Consider the following 23,848-nt stretch of genomic DNA (forward strand, 5'->3'; position numbering starts at 1 on the left):
AAGCATGCATAAAAGACATGAGTAAATAATGAACAGGTAGCCCTTTTCTTCAACTCATAACTAAGGCCTCACAGAGTGGTCCCTAAAGTTAAGTGAAAATGGAAAAAAGATCTCACTCAGGCTGGAATCAGAGATAAGTTGGCATGAAATATCAGCTTCAGCCAGAGATAGATGGTTACTGCATATTCTCTCCACTCAGGTTACTCAGAGACCTGCCATGAAGGGAAATCCTCCATGTAGAATGATGTATGAAATAATTGCTTTTCTTTTCATTCCTTGGGGTACAGAGAGAATTTCAACTTACAACTGCGATGTCTTTGAGGTCCCCGAGTTATACGTCTTTGAGGTCCCCGAGTTATATGAGATCATATTCTAATAAGCTGTTTAACTGGGACAAACTTGAAATTCACTTTTACCTATTTTAGCAAATATTCCTCAGATAAAAAGTGGCTGAAGGACTCAACTTACTTTTTGGGATTCCAGATTTCACTAGTTCCCTAGCCTAATAATTCTTTTTCCTTTCTTACCAGCTCGTCAAAATCACACTAAGATGGGACTCTTACCAAGTTTTTAATCTTCAAAACACATCCCATGAAAAGAGAAACTAGTCAAGTGTGAGAACTGATTAAGAAAAGTGGTGTCCTAAGGTAAGACTGAATAGTTTGTTAGATGGTGGATATTCACAAGAGAACTAAAAAAGAAAAGATGGTGAATTGAAAGGCAGTTTAGAAAAATTGTTCTATGGATTGCTTATACAAGGTTCCGTGCTCTCAGAGGAGCCTACCTCTGTCGGACATCTCCAATAATTTGTATGCAAAGCATGTAATTTATAAAAAGCTGAGAATGAGTTCATAAGATTGATTTTCTCCTTCCTATTCAGGTTTTAGCCATTAAAATATGTCTGTATTCATTCATTCTTTCATCTGCCTACTAGTAACTGAAATGTTTCTCATAAAGCAGTCAGATCCCAAATCTCTTACCGCTCCCCAGGGAAATAACACTGTATTTATCTAAGTGTATACACTGGTTAATGACTTGATATGATTTATGGGTCTAGGGGACCGTGAGCTTCTCAAGTACAAATTTTGTATCTTTATTCATCTTTGTGTCCCTCCTTCTAGAATACAGTTGGTTCTCAGTGAATGCTTATTTCATTTAATAAATTAGCAGTCCTCTTCCTCAAAAAAGTTTCCTGTCTTAATTGTCTTGAAATGCCCCAGCTTAGCTTTCCTTTGCATAAACGTGAAGGTTTGCAATTCAAATGCACACATCACATACTATTTCAAAGGAATAACATATTGAGTCATACCCCTTAAGCAAAAAAAATAAACTGTATCCTAAAATAAGCTTTTCAATAATTTTGTTAGTGCATGAGAAACAGAATATCAATGAGTTTTGCACAGAGAAAGGGTAGAGATTATGAGGTGTAATGACTTCTGACACTAACTACCCAAACGTAGGCCAAATTTCACAGATTAAGAGCACAGGTGGGGCTTCCCTGATGGCGCAGTGGTTGAGAGTCTGCCTGCCAATGCAGGGGATACAGGTTCGAGCCCTGGTCTGGGGAAGATCCCACATGCCACGGAGCAACTGGGCCCGTGAGCCACAACTACTGAGCCTGCGCGTCTGGAGCCTGTGCTCCGCAACAAGAGAGGCCGCGACAGTGAGAGGCCCGCGCACCGCGATGAAGAGTGGCCCCCACTTGCCACAACTAGAGAAAGCCCTCGCACAGAAACGAAGACCCAACACGGCCAAAAATAAATAAATTAAATTAAAAAAAAAAAAAAAGAGCACAGGTGGAAGACTGTCCTCACTTCAGATAGCTGTCAAAAGTTTGAAAATCCTCAGACTAACCTCACTTCGGAGCAACTGGCTACAAATTTGGGGGTTCCATTACCCCCTTAGATCTGATGAATTCCAAAAATGACTCACGGAATCAATATACTTACAGTTATAGTTTCATAACAAAAGATACAAATCAGAAACCAGCCAAAGGGAGAGATGGATAGGGTGAGTTCTGGGAGGGTCCCAAATGCAAAGCTTCGGTTGTCTCCAGAGACATGTTACCCTCTTTGTACACTGATGTGTGACTATATGCAGAGGACTGCCAGTCAGGAAAACTGGTGTCCAGAGTTTTTATTGGGATTCAATCATGTGCCGCCCTTGTAGTTGACCTGTGGCCTCTATCCCTTCCTGGAGGTTTGAACTAAGAGCTTTAGTTTCTAGTTCCTCTGGAGGTTGGGATTGATATGGCATGTTCCAAAGCCCCATCATAAATCGTATCATTCAACTGTCCAGTAGCTATCAGAGATACTTCGATCAGGCAGAACATTTTAGGGCTTCAGAGATCCCCTTCTAGTAGCCAAGGGTAAATGCCAGACTGCTGCTCTTTGACTGAAGTTAGTTCTCCACTATGCTGGAGCATTTATGACTTGGAGCACCACTTGGAAGAATGCTGGTAGTAGGTGTTAGAACTGTAGTTAGGTGGCAAGGAGTAGAGATATTCAAAGAAAATAGACCATAATGGATATCTAAGCAAAGGTCAATGACTGTGTTTTCATCTGGAATCAGACTTTTCCAAGCGTCCTGATTACATTCTCCCTGATTATCATTGCCTCATTTGACTAGTTATCAATACTTGTACAGGACACTCTCATTAAGGAAACCTGAGCCTAACAACCATCCACTAGAGATATCAAAGATGAAGTTGAGCTGCAGGTAAACATCTAATAACAGGGAGATAAACAACAATAATGATCTCTTCCATTATTGGAGATAAGATGCATATTAATTGAAATTCGTTGTATTAGTTTGCTGGGTCTGCTGTAACTAAGTACCACGAAAAAACTGGATGGTTTAAAAAACAGAAATTTATTTTCTCACAGTTCTGGAGACCAACAGTCTGAGTTCAAGATATCAACAGGATTGGTTGATACTGAGGTCTCCTTGGCTTGTAGATGGCTGTCTTCACATGGGCTCCCTTCATGTGGATTCTGATTTCCTTATAAGGATACCAGTCATACTGGATTAGGGCATACCCTCAGGACCTGATTTTAACTTAATACCTCTTAAAAGACCCCATCTCAAAATACAGTCACATTCTGAGGTCCTGGGAGGTAGGACTTCAACATGTGAATTTTGGGGGAACATAATTCAGCCTATGACACCATGGATCCATTCCTGTGTCTTTACCAGTCTTACCCATGTTATCTCCATCCTTTGACTGTGAGTAGTAGTTGCAATATCAAATTCTTTGAGATATCTGCAGGGTAAAATACTATGTAGTTTCACAATTATAAATTTATTACAATTATTTATACTCTAACAAATAATATGTGAATTACATAAGTGAATATTTGGATCTGATGTTTTGTACAATATTGATGTGGTGAGCTTTTCCATAGATAATTAAATAAATAAGAGTTATGATAATAATTTATAATTTATTTAGCAATTAACTATCAACAATTTTTTAAAATATATAAAAGTATGTTACTGAATGCAAGTATTGGTAAAAAATTGTGTAGATAAATCTAAGTAAAAATGTGTAAAAATTTATTTTTTCTAATGTCACGTTTAAACAGTGACACTCCAATGTGATTATTTTTAATCTAATAAAGAAGCAAAGGGGGTTATTAAAATATCGTATCTTTGGTTATCATTTCCTCTAAAGAATAAGTTATATATGCTTTTGAGATTAGTGTAATTTGTGAAATTTAGAATTCTTCCTTCCTGTGGGATATTTCATAGTTTTCTAAAAAGACTGATTCCAAAAGAATGCATCATCTTGCCATGTATTCTAAGGGGGTTACTATCATATGCTTTGTCTATGCTTCACTGCTTCAGGTAAATGGAGGATTATTAAAGGATTTGAGACCATTTTTTAAGGGTGAAGGTATGATTCAAGAAGGGTGCTGTCTAAGTAACTTTCAGCTAGAGTTGCAAATGAAGCAAAGAACTTTGATAACGACTTGACCTATATGACAAAATACTTTAGCAATTTCATAAGGACAAAAGAATGGTCCTTATTAGCCCAAGATGTGGTTCTATATAGCTATCAGAGTTCATACATTATTGGTTAACTTTAGTGGAACACTCTGACAGTTTGGAGAAGGTTAAATCAACATTTTCACAGACTATGATAGTATAAGAATTCTAACTATAATAACATTTACCATTGAAATAAAAACAATTATATATGCATTTCATCTTTGGGAAAATAAGATATGTCTCTGAGATACTTCCAGGAGACTTTTGCCAAAGTCATGCTGTAACATTTTGTGAAACATGTGGATAAGTATTTACTGAAAAAAGGAAAATCTTAATCGAACCATGATTTCTAATGTTCAAACACTGTTGTCACTAATCAAAAGAAAATAACATTACATGCTATACTTGATACAACAGCATAATAGGATATGACCTTCCAAATATTTCCTAGTGTTATTCTTTGATAAAAGTGCATCAACTTGAAGTATATTATAGTCAATTTTTATTGCTTATGGTAGGAAAGGTATTTTATTAGGTATTTTTCCTGTTGAGATTGATTGGAGTTGGAAAAACTGGACAGGAAAAAATTAATAATTCAAGTTATATTTCTTTGAAGTCTTTCAGGTTAGTTGGGGGTAATATAAAGTAATCATAGATGTTTCAGAAGATTACAATGGCTCTGACTGAAAACTGGATAAGGATGATGGAAGTGGGAACAGGGAGGCCTGTAAGGAGGCACTGAGGTAGTTCTCTGGTAGGAGACGATAGTGACTTGGACAAGGATGGTAGCTGGAATGGAAAAAAGTGGATGGATTTAACATATTTTTTGGAGTTTCAGCTGATAGAACTCACTAATGAATTGAACTGGTGAAGTAAGTTGTGGTAAAGAAAAAATTAAGAATGATTACTAATTTTTTTGTCTAATTTCTAGTTCATTACGTTTTACATAATTATTAGGATGTCAAAATTGACAATACTGCAGATCTGCAAAGGGGGAAACCAAAAGTTTTCCTTTGGATATGTAAAGTTTGAGGTTTAGAATAGTTATTTATGTAGTCATGTCAAGAAAATCCTAGATACATCTGCAGCTTAAATTATGAGTCATAACTGGCTACAGAAATGTGTGAATTGTCTGTATGCAGATGTTATGTAACACTAAGCTGTTATCATATGGGAAAGGAATTTAGATAGACAGGCAGCTAGGGATTAAGAATAAACTTTCCAACATTTGGAATTCAGAAGGAAGTACAAAAAGCATCAAAGGAGACTAAGAAGGGGACAGTATATCAGAAAAAAGTACAGAATATGTAGTATCAGAAAAGGAAGAAAGTTTACAGAGTAAGAAGTCATCGTCTGGGTTAAATAATATATGAGATGAGAACAGAATAGTTGATTATACCCAAATCATCCATAAATACTCACAGCTCAACATTTAAAATACATCCAGATTTGACCACTTTTTATTACCTTCACTGTTATCCAAACCCCCCCCCACCCATATCACCACCATCTCTAGTCTGATATACTGCGATAAGTTCTTTGATGGTTAATTTTATGTGTCAACTTGGCTAGGCTATGGTGCCCAGTTTTTTGGTTAAATATCAGTCTAGATGTTTAAGAGAATCAACAGTATTGACACACCATTAGTTTGACTTACCAAGAAAAAAAAAGGAAGAATCAAATTGCTAAATCATGAATGAAAAACAGGACATCACTACTGAATTTACAGAAGTAGAAAAATTATAGTGGGATGAACTATTATGAACCATGTGCCAACAAATTAGTTAACCTAGACGAAACCAATTCGTTCCTTAAAAAACACAAGTTATTGAAACCAATGCAAGAAGAAATAAAGAACATTAGTATAGTAATTTAAAACTTTCCTCAAAGAAAAGCCCAGGTCCAGATGACTTCAGTGGTGAATTCTACCAGATATATTTTTTTTAAATGACAAAAACAAAAAGAAAACAGTGAATTAATACCAAATACTTACAAGCTCTTCCAAAAACTAGTGAAGGAAACACTTCCTAATTCATTTATTGTATGCCAGTATAGCCCTGATACCAAAATCTGACAGATGACACAGCAGAGAAAACTACAGACTAATATCACTTATGAATACAGATGCAAAGTCCTCATCAAACACTAGTAAACTATGTCACGTAGCATATGAAAAGGATTACACAGCATGATCAAGTAGAATTTATTCCAGGGATGCAAGGTTGGTTTAAAATGAAAATATATTGCTATAATACACTATTAATAGAGTGAAAGATAAGAACCGTATGATTGAATAATTAGAATTTCACAAGCTAAACAATGATTGAAATGTCAATCATTGCAGGAAATGCAAAATCTAACACCCTTTTAATGAAAACAACACTCAACAATCCACAAATATAAGGGAACTTTCACCTTACAATGGGCATTTTTAAAAACCCACAACTTACACTTAATAACAAGAGATTGAAAAATATTTCTGCCAAATTCAGCAACAAGGCAAGAATGCTCACTCTCTCCACTTCTACTCAACATTGTGCTGGAGGTTCTAGCCAGATCAATTAGGCAATAAAAAGATATACGAAGTATCCACATTGTACAAGAGAAAAGTAAAACTTTATTTATAGATGACATAATCTGGTATATAGAAAAACCCTTAGGAATTCACACACACACACACACACACACACACACACACACACACACACACACACACCACACACAAATTGATCAAGTCAAATAAACAAATTTGGCAAGGTTTCAGGATATAAGACCAACATATAAAAATCAATAGTATTTATACATTCCACAAATGAGCAATCTGAAAATGAAATAAAGAAAACAATCCCATTTCCAGGAGCATCAAAAGAATAAGATATGTAGGTATAAATTTAACAAAAGGAGTGAAAAACTTGTGCATTGTCAATTTCAAAATATTGTTGAAAGAAATTAAGAATACCTGAATAAATATAAAGTGATACTATGTTTAGGGGTTGGAAGAGTGAACACTGTTGCAAACTGATCCACAGATTCCACACAATCCCAAATTCTCAGTTTTAAATTTCAAAATTTTACAAGTTAATCCTAAATTTCACATGAGACTGGAAGGGAGCCAGAATACCCAAAACCATCTTCAAAATTAGAACAAAGTTGGAAGACTCATTTTTCCCAATTTCAAAACTTATTACAGAACTGCAGTGATCAAGATAGTATGGTACTGGTGTAGGATAGACACATAAACTAATAGAATAGAAATGACAGTACACAAGTAAACCTTTACTTTATGGTCAATTTATTTTTGACAAAGGTACCAAGACAATTCAAGGGGGGAAAGAACAGTCTTTTCCATAATGTGACTGAGTCGACTGGATATCCACATACAAAAGAAGAAAGTTGGACCCCTACCTCTTAGCATAGACAAAAACTTACTCAAAATGGATCATGGACCTAAATGTGAGAAACTGTAAAACATTTTGAAAAAAACAGAGAAGTAAATCTCTGTGCCCTTGGGTTAGACAATTATTTCTTATATATGACATTAAAAGTACAAGCAACAACAAAAACATTGATAAATTGGCTTCATTACAATTGAGAATGTTTGCTTTTTAATGACACCATAAAGAAAGTGAATAGATGACCCACATATTAGCCAACAAGTTAAAATAACTCAAAAATCCATCAACTGATGAGAGGATAAACATGTAGAATATCCTTATATACTATACTATGAATGTTATTTGGCTGTTAAAAGGAATAAAGTACTGATATATAATGCAACATGGATGCCCCTTGAAAACATTATGCTAAGTGAGAGAAGCAAGTCACGAAAGACCAACCACATATTATATGAATTCATTTGTATGAAATTTCAGAATAAGCAAATCCAGAGAGACAGAAAGTAGGCTACTGGCTGCCAGGAATGGGGAAGGGGAGAGTGGGAACGATTGCTAATAAGTATGGGGTTTTTTTTTGGAATGATTAAAATATTCTAAAATTATACACTGATGATGATTGCACAACTCTATGAATATACTAAAAACAGCTGAAATGTATACTTTAAAATGGTGAAGAAAAATTACACACACATACAACCTACTAAAGACAATTTTTCTATCTTTCTGTGCTTGACACTAGCACTACCTAGATGTTTCAATTTGCTATAATAAGATTACATTTTGCATAAGCCAGTTTAGATAAGGATTTCTACCACTTGAAAATAAAAGGATCCTACTTTTTATGTACTTATTGTCTAGGTTAGAGAAAGGTAATGCCCAAAGGAAATGAAATAACAGAGGACAACAAAAAATGAAGTTAACCCATGCTATTTTTTAACATCTTTATTGGAGTATAATTGCTTTACACTGCTGTGTCAGTTTCTGCTGTATAACAAAGTGAATCAGCTATATGTATACATATATCCCTATATGCCCTCCCTCTTGCATCTCTCTCCCACCCTCCTATCCCACCCCTCTAGGTGGTCAGAAAGCACCAAGCTGATCTCCCTGTGCTATGCAGCTGCTTCCCACTAGCTGACTATTTTACATTTGGTAGTGTATGTATGTCAGTGCTACCCTTTCACTTCATCCCAGCTTACCCTTCCCCCTCCCCATGTCCTCAAGTCTATTCTCTACATCTGCGTCTTTATTCCTGTCCTGCCCCTAGGTTCATTAGAACCTTTTTTTTTCTTTTTTTAGATTCCATATATATGTGTTAGCATACAGTATTTGTTTTTCTCTTTCTGACTTACTTCACTCTTTACGACAGACTCGAGGTCCATCCACCTCACTATAAATAGTTCAATTTCATTTCTTTTCATGGCCGAGTAATATTCCATTGTACATATGTGCCACATCTTTATCCATTCACCTGTCGATGGACACTTAGGTTGCTTCCATGTCCTGGCTATTGTAAATAGTGCTGCAGTGAACATTGTGGTACATGTCTCCTTTCGAACTATGGTTTTCTCTGGGTATATGCCCAGTAGTGGGATTGCTGGGTCATATGGTACTTCTATTTTTAGTTTTTTAAGGAACCTCCATACCGTTCTCCATAGTGGTTGTACCAATTTACATTCCCACCAACAGTGCAAGAGGGTTCCCTTTTCTCCACACCCTCTCCAGCATTTATTGTTTCTAGATTTTTTGATGATAGCCAGTCTGACTGGTGTGAGGTGATACCTCCTTGTAGGTTTGACTTGCATTTCTCTGCCACCAGACATTTCTCTAAAGAAGATATACAGATTGCCAACAAGCACATGAAAGGATGCTCAACATCACTAATCAGTAGAGAAATGCAAACTGGATTAGTAAACTATCAAAATGAAATCAGAATAAACATAAACCTCTCTCTTCTCCCTTTGTCTGTAACATAAGGCAAAAGTGGAGTGGTCTACAATGTCTCTGGTAGAACACATCTGAACTTCCAACAAGAAACTGAATTTGTCAAATGAGAGAATATAGGAAAATCATTAGACACATTTAATGACTTCATGGTTGGAAAGAAGAATTATTTTAGGATTCTGAAAAATACTTTTGTATGTAAATAATATCTTGTCTCCTTCTAGCCTATGGTACAATGTCTGAAAAGAAATATCATGAATAAAAGGGGGAAAAATTGAGTTCTGAGAATATGCCTTCAAAATGACAAACAAAAATACCATATTAAGATAAAAGACTATCAAGTAGGTAATGACCATAAAGTTAATTATTAGGGAAACCGAGGTCAGTAAGTTATTCTAAATTTAGAAGAAACTGATGAATTTTCAAGAATAGTGAGAAGAGGAGAAAACTAAAGTATGGAACTAGTGATATGTGCATATTAGGAAAGCAGGAAAAACAGAAGATAAAAGGGGAACAATAAAAAATGAAATAACAGAAGAATCTTGATTCCACATATTAAAAGACAGGCATCTTCACATAAATGATTCACTGTATATCAAGAAAAATGACTGGAAAATTATTGGTGTGTGCGTCTGTCTGTGTCTGTGTGTGGGTGTGAGAGAGAGATTTTAAATAATCTGACAGAGAAATTCAAAATACTAATAAATATCTCTGCAAAACATATAACTCTAATTTATACCTGAAGAGCACTTTCAACAGACCTAAAATATGATACATATTTTAAAATTTATAAATACTTTACTATTAAATTTAACTTCTACAAATAAGTTAATATGAAAGTAGATATTAATAGTCTCCTGAATACGTGGTGGGGTTAGAGATGAATAATGTGAAAAACATCAATTGCACACATTTCCTAATAAAAGCAATACTATAACTGTACAATTTGACAGGGCTGATATAATGGCCCTTTAACAAAAATTATTAACGGTCATATCAAAGTGGCTGTGGCCAAATATTCTGTTTCATCAAAAGATGGGCGCTGTCTTGGGAATCATTATTGGTCACAGATCAAAGGCATATCTGATTTCTAAAACTGAATGTTAGCCTTTAATCAGTAGGTAAACCACCAAACACCTGTTGAAGCAATAAAAGGATATCACCTTACTCCATTTTGGAAAATTTTAGTTAAGTGTTACTAAGGCCATAGTTCCATCAAGAAAATAACTTAGCTCTGCGAAAGGAATTTAAACTATTGCCACACAGCAATATTTTAATAGTATTAACTCAGATTATTGGGAATTTCCAAAATCCTGATTTTTTTTTTTTTCAGAAATCAGTTTATTCAATAAAGGAGTTGCAAAATGAATTTTATCTGTGCTTGTCTAACATCTACAAGATTAGGTATTATAATTTTAACCACAAAAACTGCAATTTCTAAAACTATTAAAAATCAATTTCTTCTTTAATGGTAAACAAGAAAAGACATAAATTATTTTACATTCAAAAACAAAATAATACAAAACTTCATTTTATTCAACGTTTTCTATTTTTGACCTTTGATTAAATACCTTTAAATATCTGCGTGACGGGCTTCCTGGGGTTATTGAAGTTTAAGCCTTTACAATTATATAATCTTACCATAATGCAGAGAACACAGTCAAGCAACTTTTAAAAAACCATGGCTCTGCCCATAAATTTAAGAGTACCTCTGTTGTTATAATTATGTAAAGGTTTACTTAAATATTTTGTGGACCAATTATTTCCAAGGATTTTAACATGCAATATTGAAAGTTATAAGAGAAAAAGAATAGGAATAACTAATTTTGTGAATAATTTTAAAAGTCATTAAATATATTATTATCTGAAGTGTTGTAATAGAGATACAGTGAGAGTTACATTTACTTGGATTTAAGAAGAAAAATTCAAACCATGTGCTAGCACTAACCTAGCTAGAAGATCAAGCACAGCAGAAGCATCATGTAAGTAGCTGAGGCAAAGTCCAAGGTCGACTGCTTTCTACTATAGCTTTTCTATAAATGTAGGGAATACCTCTGTTCTTCAGAGAAGCAGTGTGGCTACAGTATTTTATAAAACAAATAAAGTAGGTCAAATAAAGTAAGTGCAGTTGTCCAAGTCTCCAAGTTAATAAAAGGACCGCAGCATTAGTTTAGCGCACCCACACACCATTTTGCAAAGCATCTTACACTGTTATTGTTTGTTTATTTAAATCTTTTCAATACACGAGGTAAGGAGGAAAGCTATTATAACTATTTCATAATGAATAAAACAGGTGAGTACCTTTTTCTCAATGTTATTGAATACTTTCATTATGACAAAGAATATGCTGTATATATAAACTGTAACCATTAGGTATAAAACAATTTTACAAGCAATTGTTATCCTCATTCTGCATATTTGGAACCCAAGAATCTGAAAGTCATTGTGGTGACCCACACTGTAAGCAAGTGATAGAGCTTGAAATAAAATCTAGATCTGCTGAGTCTGAAACCTCCTGTCTGTCAACATTACGCATCACGTTTTCTTACATAGTGCCACAGATTGATGTATGCTTTCAATAAAGGATGCTTCAAAGTAAAACCAAGAAGAGACTGAATAATAATTCAAAGGAGGAAATGATTTATCAACATTAAGAGGCAAGAGGGAAGAAATTTGTTTGACTCTTAGACTCCTAAATATGTACACAGCACTGGCTCTCTGAAAAAGATGAAAAGTGTGAAGTGTAAGCAGTGGAACTCTGGCACCCTCTCCTGACCCTATGAGTGCTTCTCGTCTTGGTGCCTCTCTCCCTCCCGAGTTTTCTAATTTCTACAAGCAACCACTGATAAATTGGGTATCCACGGATAAATAGGGATGCCACCTCTTAGCTTTTGAATATTTGAATTTTTCTCTATTTTGGATGTTTTGAACATTTAAATTTAAAAACATTCCAGTGCCAAAAGAATAGGTCCTTAAATAGTGACATGTCAATTAGTACGATGTGTCTGGGAGGTATTTAGATGTCAAAGGGTACACTGACCTCCAAACCACACCTATCAATCCTGCCTTAAAAGATGCATTATAAAAGCATAATAATGATTAACTTAAATCCCAAGAACTTTGAAAGGAAGAGTTATGATGAAAAATGTCTGTGCCAAGTCATTTCAGTCCAGTGGTTTGCCAAAATGCAAGTTGTCATCATTATGAAATAAAAGAATGGACAATTTCTCCTTTTTCTATAGTGAAGTTGCACACATAGAGATCAGTACAATAAAAGTGTTATTTCATTAATATCTTGTTACTATAGGCAGTACTGAGCATTGTTTTCTTTGAATTCTGTTGAAAAAAGGAAACCAATTAGTGATATATATTTTATTTTTTAATATGTATTTTTTTTCAATGATAAATGAGTGTGACTTTTTTCTTAAAATGTGAACCGGTAGTTTATAAGCATGAATATCTAAGTATAAAATATGTATAAATAATATTATTTACTACATTTATTATCGTTTAATGCATATATCCATGCACGTTTAACCTAAATGCCATATGAGAACTGTTTAAGGTGTAAGAATTTGATTATATTGGTGTGGAAATGCTGTAGTTTCTAAATGGCCCTTACAGAGTATTCAGAGAAATAATATAAGTAATCACACTTTCCAACTTGTTTTATGTGTTAATAAATGTATATTATAGATTCAGTGGTAGCCCTAATTAATTATTTATTAGAATACTAATGAATTTTGAGTATTTTAAATGTTTATTCAAATAATTATGGGACTTGTTTTTAAGAAATGACAAATATCACAGGCAGTTAATTCGGTGCCCAGGAAAGCTGTGCATGAGAGACTTTTCCTGGCTGCTTCATGACCTCAATTTAAACTGTTCTAGCTTCTCATGTTTAGGTGGACGGCCAGATGTCTCTGAGCATCTGCAGGAGTAGTGAAAGGAGTTGTTTCATGCATTACCATCTAGGGCACAGGCTCATGCCCCCATTTGTGGAAAGGAAAATCTAGTTCAGTGTTCATAAAGCAATTTTTAAGCAGATGATGATTCATCATTAAAACAGTTTCCTAGGATTTTTTTTCCCCGAGAAAAAGAATATAGCTTTATCAGTTCCCAATCTTATCATTAAAGAGAACTGAAATCCTAGTATAACTTGACAAAAGAATGCGGAACAAGAGGAACGACCTCTCACTCATTGTTGGTGGGAATGCAAAATGGGAATGCAAAATGGCTGCTTTGGAAGATAGTTTGGTGGTTTCTTACAAAACTATACTTAGCCTTATGATAAGATCCAGCAATCACTCCTTGATATTCACCCAAATGAGTTCTTATTTACCAAACATGTATGTCCTCACAAAAACCTGCACATGAACATTTATAGCAGATTTATTCTTAACCGCCACAACTTGGAAGCAACCAACATGTCAATATGTGCGTGGATAAATAAACTGTGATAATCCCTACCATGGAGTATTATTCAGTGATAAAAATAAAGAGCTATCAAGTCACAAAAAGACATCAAGGAAACTTACATGAATACTGTTATCTGAATATGAAAGCAGCTCATCTGAAAAGGCTACATAGTAGCCTGATTTCAACCATATTTCATTCTGAAAAAGGGAAAACTATGGAAACAGTAAAAATATCAGTGATTACCAGAGGTTGGTGGGGAGGAAGGGAAGAATGAACAGGTATGATACTGTGATAGCGCCTACATGTCTTTACATATTGGTCAAAACTCATAGAATGTACAACACAAAGAGTAAACTCCAACATAAACTATGGAATTCAGGTAATAATAATGCATCAATATTTGCTCATCATTTGTAACAAATGCGCTACACTAATGCAAGATGTTAACAAGGTGGAAAACTGTGTGTAGTGAGTATTTGGTGAGAGGGGTACATGGGAAATCATTGTAGTTTCTGCTCATTTTTTCTATAAATATAAAACTGCTCTAAAAATAAAGTCTATTTTTTTAAAAGTATTTTATGTCTAGGAGTAGATCAGTAGATCCTCATATATACAGTGGGGAAAGGTTGATGCTGGATCAATTGGAAGCCTGAATAATAAATACATTTCTCTTGATCCTAATTGTTAGGATAAACATAATTAATCCAGATAGAGTGTAGAACTAAATGTAGCAGGAAACTAATAGGGTTTTTAAAGTAATACATATGAGGATATTTTTGTGATCTTATAGAAAGACATGAAACTTTATACAAAACACTGAAAGCATTTAAATTAAAAAAAAGTGGAGCCTGGTAATTCTACTTCATGACATTTAAGAAATTCTGTATCTCCAAAATATGGGAAAATATTCAAAAAAGGTATGCAACAAAATATTATTATCCATAATCTATAAAACTATTATAAAGCACTTTAAAAAAGATCATTAGGGCTTCCCCGGTGGCGCAGTGGTTGAGAGTCAGCCTGCCAATGCAGGGGACACGGGCTCGTGCCCCGGTCCAGGAAGATCGCACATGCCGCGGAGCGGCTGGGCCCGTGAGCCATGGCCGCTGAGCCCGTGAGCCATGGCCGCTGAGCCTGCGCGTCCGGAGCCTGTGCTCCGCAACGGGAGAGGCCACAATAGTGAGAGGCCCGCGTACCGCAAAAAGAAAAAAAAAAAACAGTACACAAAAGATTTGAACATAAATTTCATGAGACAATATATTATCTACTGTAATGATTAATTTTTTAAAAAAAATGAAAACATCAAATACTGGCAAAAAAAAAAAGCATCAACCAGAACATTCACATAATTATTGTGGGGAAAAAACCACATTGTTACAACTGCTTTGAAAAAGTCTTTGCCACTATCTGCTAAAGATGAATATATGAATACCCTATGATCCAGAAATTCTATTCCTAGGTACATGCCCAGCCCCAAAATGGGTATGTGTAAATGTGCTCACTTCATGGCATTTATTGAATTGTCACTAGTAGCTCTGGTCATCATAGACACAAATTGGAAACTACAGCAGTCATAATAATGGATAAAATTATGTGTAAATTTTAGTATATTTATAGAATTGAATACCATATAACATCCTAATAGGGTAATATCACCCCTAGTGGTTTTGGGGAAGCAAAAAATATTTTAGTCTTTTATCTAGAAAGGATAGATAATGTGTGTATGTATACATCTCTCCCTTTCTACAAGTATATCTGTTGACTATAGCCATTTTGCCATCCATTTTGCAGCAACTGATCTAGGCAATTGAAAATCAATAGGTGATACAATCACAGAAAAAAGTTATACCTCTCCTGATGAAAAAACACATCACTACCTGTAGACTTGCCAAGAAGATTGAGCATGATTCTAATAAAAGCTCTGCGTGTAGGGGAGAGATCTGCAGAAATACGGATGATGGGGAACATACTGAACTGCACATGGGCTTGCAACCAGCAAACTCCAGACTGTGGGAGACTCTAAAGGTCAAATGTCCCAGGTTTTCAAGGAAATGAAAAAAGTAGAAGGGGAAGTTGTAGATTAAAATATATTGAAAATCATATTAAATTAAAACAAAATGGGCAGGACAGACATATGGGTTGGGGTGCCCAAGCAGATGATAAAACCATAAAGATATGAAAGGAAATGGTTACTCTAAGAGTCAGGATAGTGTCTTGAGGGGAAGGATGGTTTTGAGATTGAATCTGAGCCTATGAGGGTCTTCTAGAGTTTCAGGCCTAATTATTTTTCTTGACTTTGAAATATTTACCTTATTAAAACTTATAATAATTCATTGAGCTATACATATGCTTTTAATATTTTTTGTCTGTGTTCTATTTCACATTTTAAAGGCCAAAAAGAAGAAGATTTAGATCATGTTAAATCTGTAGGCTTGATAATTCAGAGGGGCACAATGAAACGGTACTGAGATAGTGAATATAGATTAAAAGCACATTTTTCTTCACATGGGAAGTATCACAGGACACGAATATACTGCATTTTGCTGATAGCTTCCAAGAGTCATTTATGTAATGACTCAGTAGATCCTATTAGTGAATTATCTTGATCAGTACATATTTTATTTTATTCATGGATGTTATTTTAAATACTTAGATTTCACCTGAATTGCATTGGGGTGTATTTTACCATAAAATGAACAAATAGGCCAATTCAACAAACTATGTGTTTCCCATTTGCTTTGAGACAAATTGACCTTCACTGGATTAGCTTCTGTTCACAAGGTGACCAATATAACAATGCCAATTTGCATGCAGATCTTTTTAAAAGACAACAAGAGTTTCTATTAGCCACTGAGTGTTTTCTTGTTCTCTGACATAAATTGACTCAGTGCAGTAGTAAGTGACTTTTCATGTACCTCCCTTTATCTTCTTGCCTTAAATCCTATACAACTGCTCCACTGGAATGTTCTATGCTGAACAAAGACAAGCAACAGCACTAACAACAAGAGTTATAGATACAGTAAAATCTATACGTCATTATATAGTCAATATATTCATGATTATATTCAGTAACAGGCATACTGCTAGTCCAGAAAAATGCTTTAAGCATTACACCTTCCAGTATGATTAAATATAAACAGTACTATTCCACTGTATATATGTACCACATCTTTATCCAAGGACCTACTGTATAGCACAGGGAACTCTGCTCAATATTCTGTAATAACCTAAATAGGGAAACAATTTGAAAAAGAACAGATACATGTATATGTATAATTGAATCACTTCGTTGTACACCTGAAACTAACATAACATTGTTAATCAACTATACTCCAATATAAAACAAAAAATTAAAAAACGAATCAGTAGTAGGTTAGAAATGTTTGTCAAGAATCAAGCTTTCCATGAAAGTGATCTGAGAATGCACCCTTTTCTCTTGCTGTGTATGTAAGAAGGTATGTAGAGTGTAGGTCATGTTCTAACACGTTTATGGCACTGAATATGAAGGTCAGCCACTTGGAAAGAAAAAGACTCAACAGTCAGACACTGTACTCCAATGCACAGACTTGCAGCCAAATAATTTTGTGACAGAGAGAGAAATGTAGAGAGAAAGGACGATTTTCAGATACAATTTATTTGAAGATTATTTATTGTCTCGATAACAAAAAAGAAGATCAGTATATAAATATTTTGACAAATACTATATGATCTCATTATATGTGGAATCTAAAATAAAAAAATCAACCCATAGAAACACAGTTAACTGATGGCTGCTGGCCTGGGTTCGGGGGCAGGAAATGCAATAAGGTGGTCAAAGGATACAAACTTCTAGTTTTAAGATGAGTAAGTTCTGAGAACTAATGTACACCATTAGTGACTATAGTTAAAAATACTGTACTATATACTTGAAAATTGCTAAGAGAGCAGATCTTCAAAGTTCTCACCACTAAAAAAGGTAAGGTGATGGATGTGTTAGTTAATCTTATTGTGGTAATCATTTTGCAATATACACTTAAATATTGTTATACACCTTAAACTTACACAACGTTATAGGTCAATTATATCTCAATAAAGCTGAAAAAATATATAGATATTTTACTTCTTCTCTGCTTGGCATGTGTGCGTTTGTGTGTCCATTTAATTTTGTAAATGTTATATTTTTATCATTATTGCTTCTATTGTCTATTAACAAGCTTAGTGGGAAATCTCACTGTTTGTGTCACTTTAACACTCTTTATTTACCACAAGTTTACATTCTAAGCATAAAGAATTCTGATCTGACCTCAAAGGCACGGGCAACAAAAGCAAAATTAAACAAATGAGACTATATCAACCTAAAAAAGATTCTGCACAGCAAAGAAAACCATCAATAGGACGAAAAGGCAACCTACTGAGTAGAAGATATTTGCAAATCATATGCCTGATGAGAGGTTAATATCCAAAATATATAATAAACTCATACAACTCAATAACCAAAAACAATCTGATTAAAAAATGGGCAGAGGTTATGAATAGACATTTTTCCAAAGAAGACATACAGATGGCCAACAGGTACGTGAAAACATGCTCATCACTAACCATCGGGGAAATGGGAATCAAAACCACAATGAAATATCACCTCATGCCTGTCAGAATGGCTAGTATCAAAAAGACAACAAATAACAAGTGTTGGTGAGGGTGTGGAGAAAAGGGAACCCTCATGCACTATTGATGGGAATGTAAATTGGTGCAGCCTCTATGGAAAACAGTATGGAGGTTCCTCGAAAGATTAAGAATAAAATTACCATATGATCTAGCAATTCCACTTCTGGGCATTTATCCAAAGAAAATGAAAAAAACTAACCCCAAAAGATATATGCAACTCTATGTTCATTGCAGTGTTATTTACAATAGCCAAGATATGGAAACAACCTGTGTCCATTGATGAATGAATGGATAAGGAAGATGGACAATAGAATACTCAGCCTTAAAAAAAATAATGAAATCTTGCCATTCGCAACAACATGGATGGACCTTGAGGATATTATGCAAAGTGACATATGTGAGGCAGAAAAAGGCATATACCTCATGATTTCACTTATATGTGGAATCTAAAAACAAAACAAAATTCATAGATACAGAGAACAGACTGGTGGTTGTCAGAAGGGAGGGAAATTGGGGGGTGGTAAAATGGGTGAAGGGAATCAAGAGGTACAAATTTCCAGTTATATAATAAATAACTCATGGGATGTAATGTACAGCATAGGACAATAGTCAATAAACAACAGTCAATAATATTGTGTTGCGAATTTGAAAACTGCTAAGGAAGTAAATCTTAAAAGTTCTCATTACAAGAAAAAACTTTTAACTTTGTATGGTGACAGATGGTAAACAGACTCACTGTGGTGATTATTTTGCAATGCATACACATATCAAATCATTATGCTGTACACCTGAAACTAATATCATGTTACATGTTAGAGTATAATAGTATATATAATTGTACTTAATAAAAAAGAATTCTTTCTAGTTTAACTTTTCCCCTAATTAGGTGTCAGACTCTCCGTTTTCCTCTAGATGGCAGAGTGGTATTCTAAATGTTAAAGATGCCCCGTGATAAACATTTTAAACATTTGTGCTGTATTTGCCTGCTTGGTTGAAAACAGTTTCCCCCTTTCTGCAGTTAAAACAAAATAGAGTATATTCATGTGGTATATTTTTAAATTGGTGAATACAATACAATAAGGAGCAAGTAGATACAATAGTAAAACATTATTAAACTACTACATACAAGACAGTGCTCATAGTGATGTATCGGTCATGTTTACATTAAAGAAAGACCTAGGAACAATCCAAATGCCTTTAATGTTTTACATCTTACTTCCTAGCGTATATTACCCGGCATTCATTCAGTTTTACAGCCTTTATTACTTGCATCAGAGGCCCAGATGAAAGGACTCTAAGAAACCTACAGTGGTCATCTGGTGCAACTTTCTCCAAGAGAATTTTCCATCAAATGTTCAAGATCAATGATGTCTAAGAGCAGTTCTCAGTGAGTCCAGGACACAGTTTCTGCGAACACAATAGATGAGCTCTTCCAAATTTCCAACATTCCCTTTCTCTGCATTTCTCTAGCACTAAAAGGAAGCAGGACGCTACCTGTATATCTCTCATGCAAACACACAGGGCAAATGTGATCCTGCACTTAGAGACTTAGAAACTGAGGGTGCCTTTCACTGTCTCCCCCTCTCTAGTCTGATATTTTTAGGAATATCTGTATAGCATTTGCAGCTTCTAAACAGCCGTACTTTCCATTTTGCTAACTGTAGTGTATGTGAATTTGATTTATATGTGGAGCATTTATATCTTTTCTGCTGTCTTAAATAGAGCCAAAAATAAAGATGCATAAAATATGGTAGGTGACAAAATAATATATTTAGTGACTAAAACAGTAATACAAAACTTATAACAAGAAATTATGGCAGCGCTTCCCTACTGTGATAGATGTCTGAGGTCTATTTAAAAAATGAGGATCGGGCTTCCCTGGTGGCGCAGTGGTTGAGAGTCTGCCTGCCGCTGCAGGGGAGGCGGGTTCTATTGTTATAGCTTTCAAATTCTTTAGATGTGATGAAATCAGTAGACCTTCCAAATTAAGCAGCACCAAAGAATGTTATTTTGTTTTTTTCTTAGGACTGCTGCTTCTCTATTCACTTGTCTTAGTACTTGGTCATTGTGAAAAAAAGAATGTCTTCTATGTTTCTGAGATAGAACCTAAAAGCTCCTTTAGAGATTGTGAACTTCATGTCTCTAGAGGAATGTTAGGAAAATTGAAATCCTCACGGTTCGTGAGTACCTTGACCTTTCTATTAGCTTTTCTCACCAGCTAAATTGTTCCTAATCTGTATTCTAACCCTACTTATGATGACATATGGCTTCCCTCTGAAACCTTCACATGACACTTAAATTTACTGTATTAGAAATGCAGGTAAATTCTGGTTCATTATATTAATTTACTTGCTATACACCATCTTCACACAGGCCTTTTAAAAAAGAAGGATTCCCCCGGAACTGTAGTTTTTTAAAGTCTACATTACCAACAATTCTTAGTAAGCTTTTAATCACAGGATTGTTCCAAAAGTTATTTTAATTTAAATTCATTTATACAATGGAAGTTTTTACTCTTTTTACAATTGTTTGTTTCATATAAATTGCTATTCAGTTTTTAGACCTCAGTTTCCAAGTTGGTGAACTAAAAGAACTGGATTGTTTGATTTATAAGAATTATCCCAGTGTTACAATTCTATGCACTTCATGTTTATGATTTTTACATACTTCATACTTAACTCAGACATCTCATCATTTCAAGGAGGCTGGCAGAAGATGTGAGCCTCCGAGGACAGAGACAAAGCACTTCATTGCCCATGGCAAAGAAAGGAACAGGAATATCAGTATGTACATCAGCTTCCTTGGCCCCAAGTCCCACAAGGGTGACATAACTTGGGTCCAAACAGATGCCTGAACATGCAGTGGTTACTGTTGCAGGAGAGGAACACTGAGCTTTAGGAATCTGCCATTTTATAATAATATGTTAGCAGGCTGCTTCTTGTCCTGAAGGTAAGTTGATCAGTGTAAACACAACTCTGAAAGAAGACCCAGAGAATGAGTGGTCAGGGCTTTACATTCTCGGCATACCCAACAAGATATGTAGGAGTATAAAAGTTCCATGGAGAACCATGTCTTCCAAAAGTGTTTACTCTATCAGGCCCTGTAACAATGCTATGTATACATCTATATTTTTCTGCCCCATACCACAAAGCAGGTATATTATTCTACCTTACATACACACAAACACAGATGCGCCCCATTTCCATTCCACATCTCTTCTCTTTCCACTACCTTGTTATTTTACTGATTGGGTTGAGAAATGAGACAGCTATTCAAACTCACACATGTAGAGAGATCATACTCAAATGCAGGCATGTCTGAGTTCCAGTCCAAATCATTTCTAGTGTTTGGCTGTTTCCCAATACAACATATTACTTATATTCAATAATGAAAACATAAAACCAATGAGCAGTGTCCTTCAGGTTTCAAGTACTGCTAGTCAAAGTTTAGAGAAAAGATAACTCCATTAAAGGGAATAAAAAGACAATGTATGGGGAAAAAGAAAAAACTGAGTGGAGTAAAATAGCCACTGATAACTAAATATTTGAAGAAAACAGCCTCATGGAGGATAAAGGCTTAGAATCTATAAGTAAATCTAGGGAAATTTGTGATATGCCATAGAAATGCAGAAAACAGAATTTGGAAAATGCCAAAATGACATATAGAATGGTGAATATTTTAAACATGAAATCATATTATATACATAAAACATTTTTATTAATTTGAGGTATCTCTTCTTGTACAAGCTATCACTGGGGTTGTCATTACTGAGTCACAAGAGATAAACCTTCCCAAGAGAAGGGTAGGGAAAGGGGAACCACTGTGACTCCCACTCATCAATATTCACCAGCAACCAGACTGGCAGCCAGTTTACCACAACCTGCTGACAAAATGTTGGCAAGTTACTATGTTAAAGTAAAATGTCAACAGTGGTTGATATTAAGAGCTGCAGATTCCCTAATACTTTATTATACATTTTCTTCATTTAATATGTTTTCTTTCTCATAACCTTAAATATAGACATCATCCATATTGGATGAGATTAATATTTAAATCAGTGAACTTTGAAAAAGGCAGATTGAGCTCCATATTGTGGGTGGGCCTAGTTCAATCAGTTGAAGTTCTAAATAGAACAAAAAGACCAACTTCCCAGAGCATGAGGGAATTCTCCACCAGAGTATCTCCAGACTTTCTGTGCACTCTCGGCTTTCCTGGGTCTCCAGGTTGCTGGCCCACACTGCAGGTTTTGGACTTGCCCTCCACCATGATCATGGGAGCCATTTTCTTAATCTCTCTCATAGACCTATAGATATATAGATGATATAGATATAGATCTTCTATTGGTTCTGTTTCTCTAGAGATCTCTGATTAACACATCCCCCTTTTAAAAATTTCATCAGCTTCCTTTAATCATTAAAGCTTCCTTTAATCTAACCTCATATGTTTTTGTGAACAATTATACCTTTCTTGCATTGTCAGAGTCCTCACTAATGAGGTTAGATTAAAGATGAACAAGACTGAATCTGTCCTTTTCCAAAGAATATGACATTTTTACAATTAAAGATTTATTCATAAAACTCTACATTTTTTCAGTGTAGAGATTATAAATTATAAACTCTTTGATTTGGTTCTGGCTAGGAATATTGTAGATGTAGCTAGACACATCATTATCTACTTAGCCACTGTTAATGAATCAATATTAGTAAGATAAAACATTCTGGACAAAGAGGCAGTGGAAAAAGAAATTTGTTTTTGCATCTGTAAAATGGACACAATAATACATAACTCACAGAGCTGTTGAGTGTATTAACTTAAATAAGGAATAGAAATGCACATTGAAAACTTTACATGTATATTTCAATGGAAGTTATGATCTTTAATTTTAAATATTAAGAACATTGATTTTATATTATCTGTCTTGTTTTATTCTAGGGGCTAAGAATACAGCAGTGAACAAAAAAGTTCCCATACTTATTTACGTATATTTACAGTGATCCTTTTTAAAGTTACAGTTTCCTGTATATTTCTAACAATTGAATTTACAAACAGTAATTTGTGGGAATTCCCTGGTGGTCCAGTGGTTAGGACTCTGCACTTTCACTGCTGTGGGCTCAGGTTCAATCCCTGGCTGGGGAACTAAGACCCTACAAGCTGTGCTGTGCAGCCAAAAAAATAAAAAATTAAATTAAGATAAAATTAAAAACAGTAATTTGTTAAGAACAATGTAGTTACTCAAATGCTTTAAGGAACTGTATTAACCATTCCTTAACTTCACCTTATTTCTAAGGTAAATTTGTAAAAGGTATACTTTTTATAAGGTAACTTCATAAGTTATCATTATAAAAGGTAACTTTACCTTATTTTCTTTATGTATCTCATACAGTTATTTTGAGGGTTAAAATAATTGATAAATGTATATTTATATTTATGTAAATTTATATATATAAATTGTTTTG

The 23,848-nt window shown here is 34.7% G+C and overlaps 1 non-coding gene across 1 annotated transcript; it reads left to right on the plus strand.

Moving 5' to 3' along the window:
- Positions 1-23,455: 23,455 nt before the first annotated feature.
- Positions 23,456-23,528, plus strand: TRNAE-UUC (transfer RNA glutamic acid (anticodon UUC)). The gene has a single exon. It is a non-coding gene; the product is annotated as a tRNA-Glu (tRNA).
- The last annotated feature ends 320 nt before the right edge of the window (positions 23,529-23,848 follow it).

The sequence above is a fragment of the Lipotes vexillifer genome, unplaced genomic scaffold (genome assembly GCF_000442215.2).
Source record: "Lipotes vexillifer unplaced genomic scaffold, Lipotes_vexillifer_v1.1 scaffold19, whole genome shotgun sequence".
Lineage (NCBI taxonomy): Eukaryota > Metazoa > Chordata > Mammalia > Artiodactyla > Lipotidae > Lipotes > Lipotes vexillifer.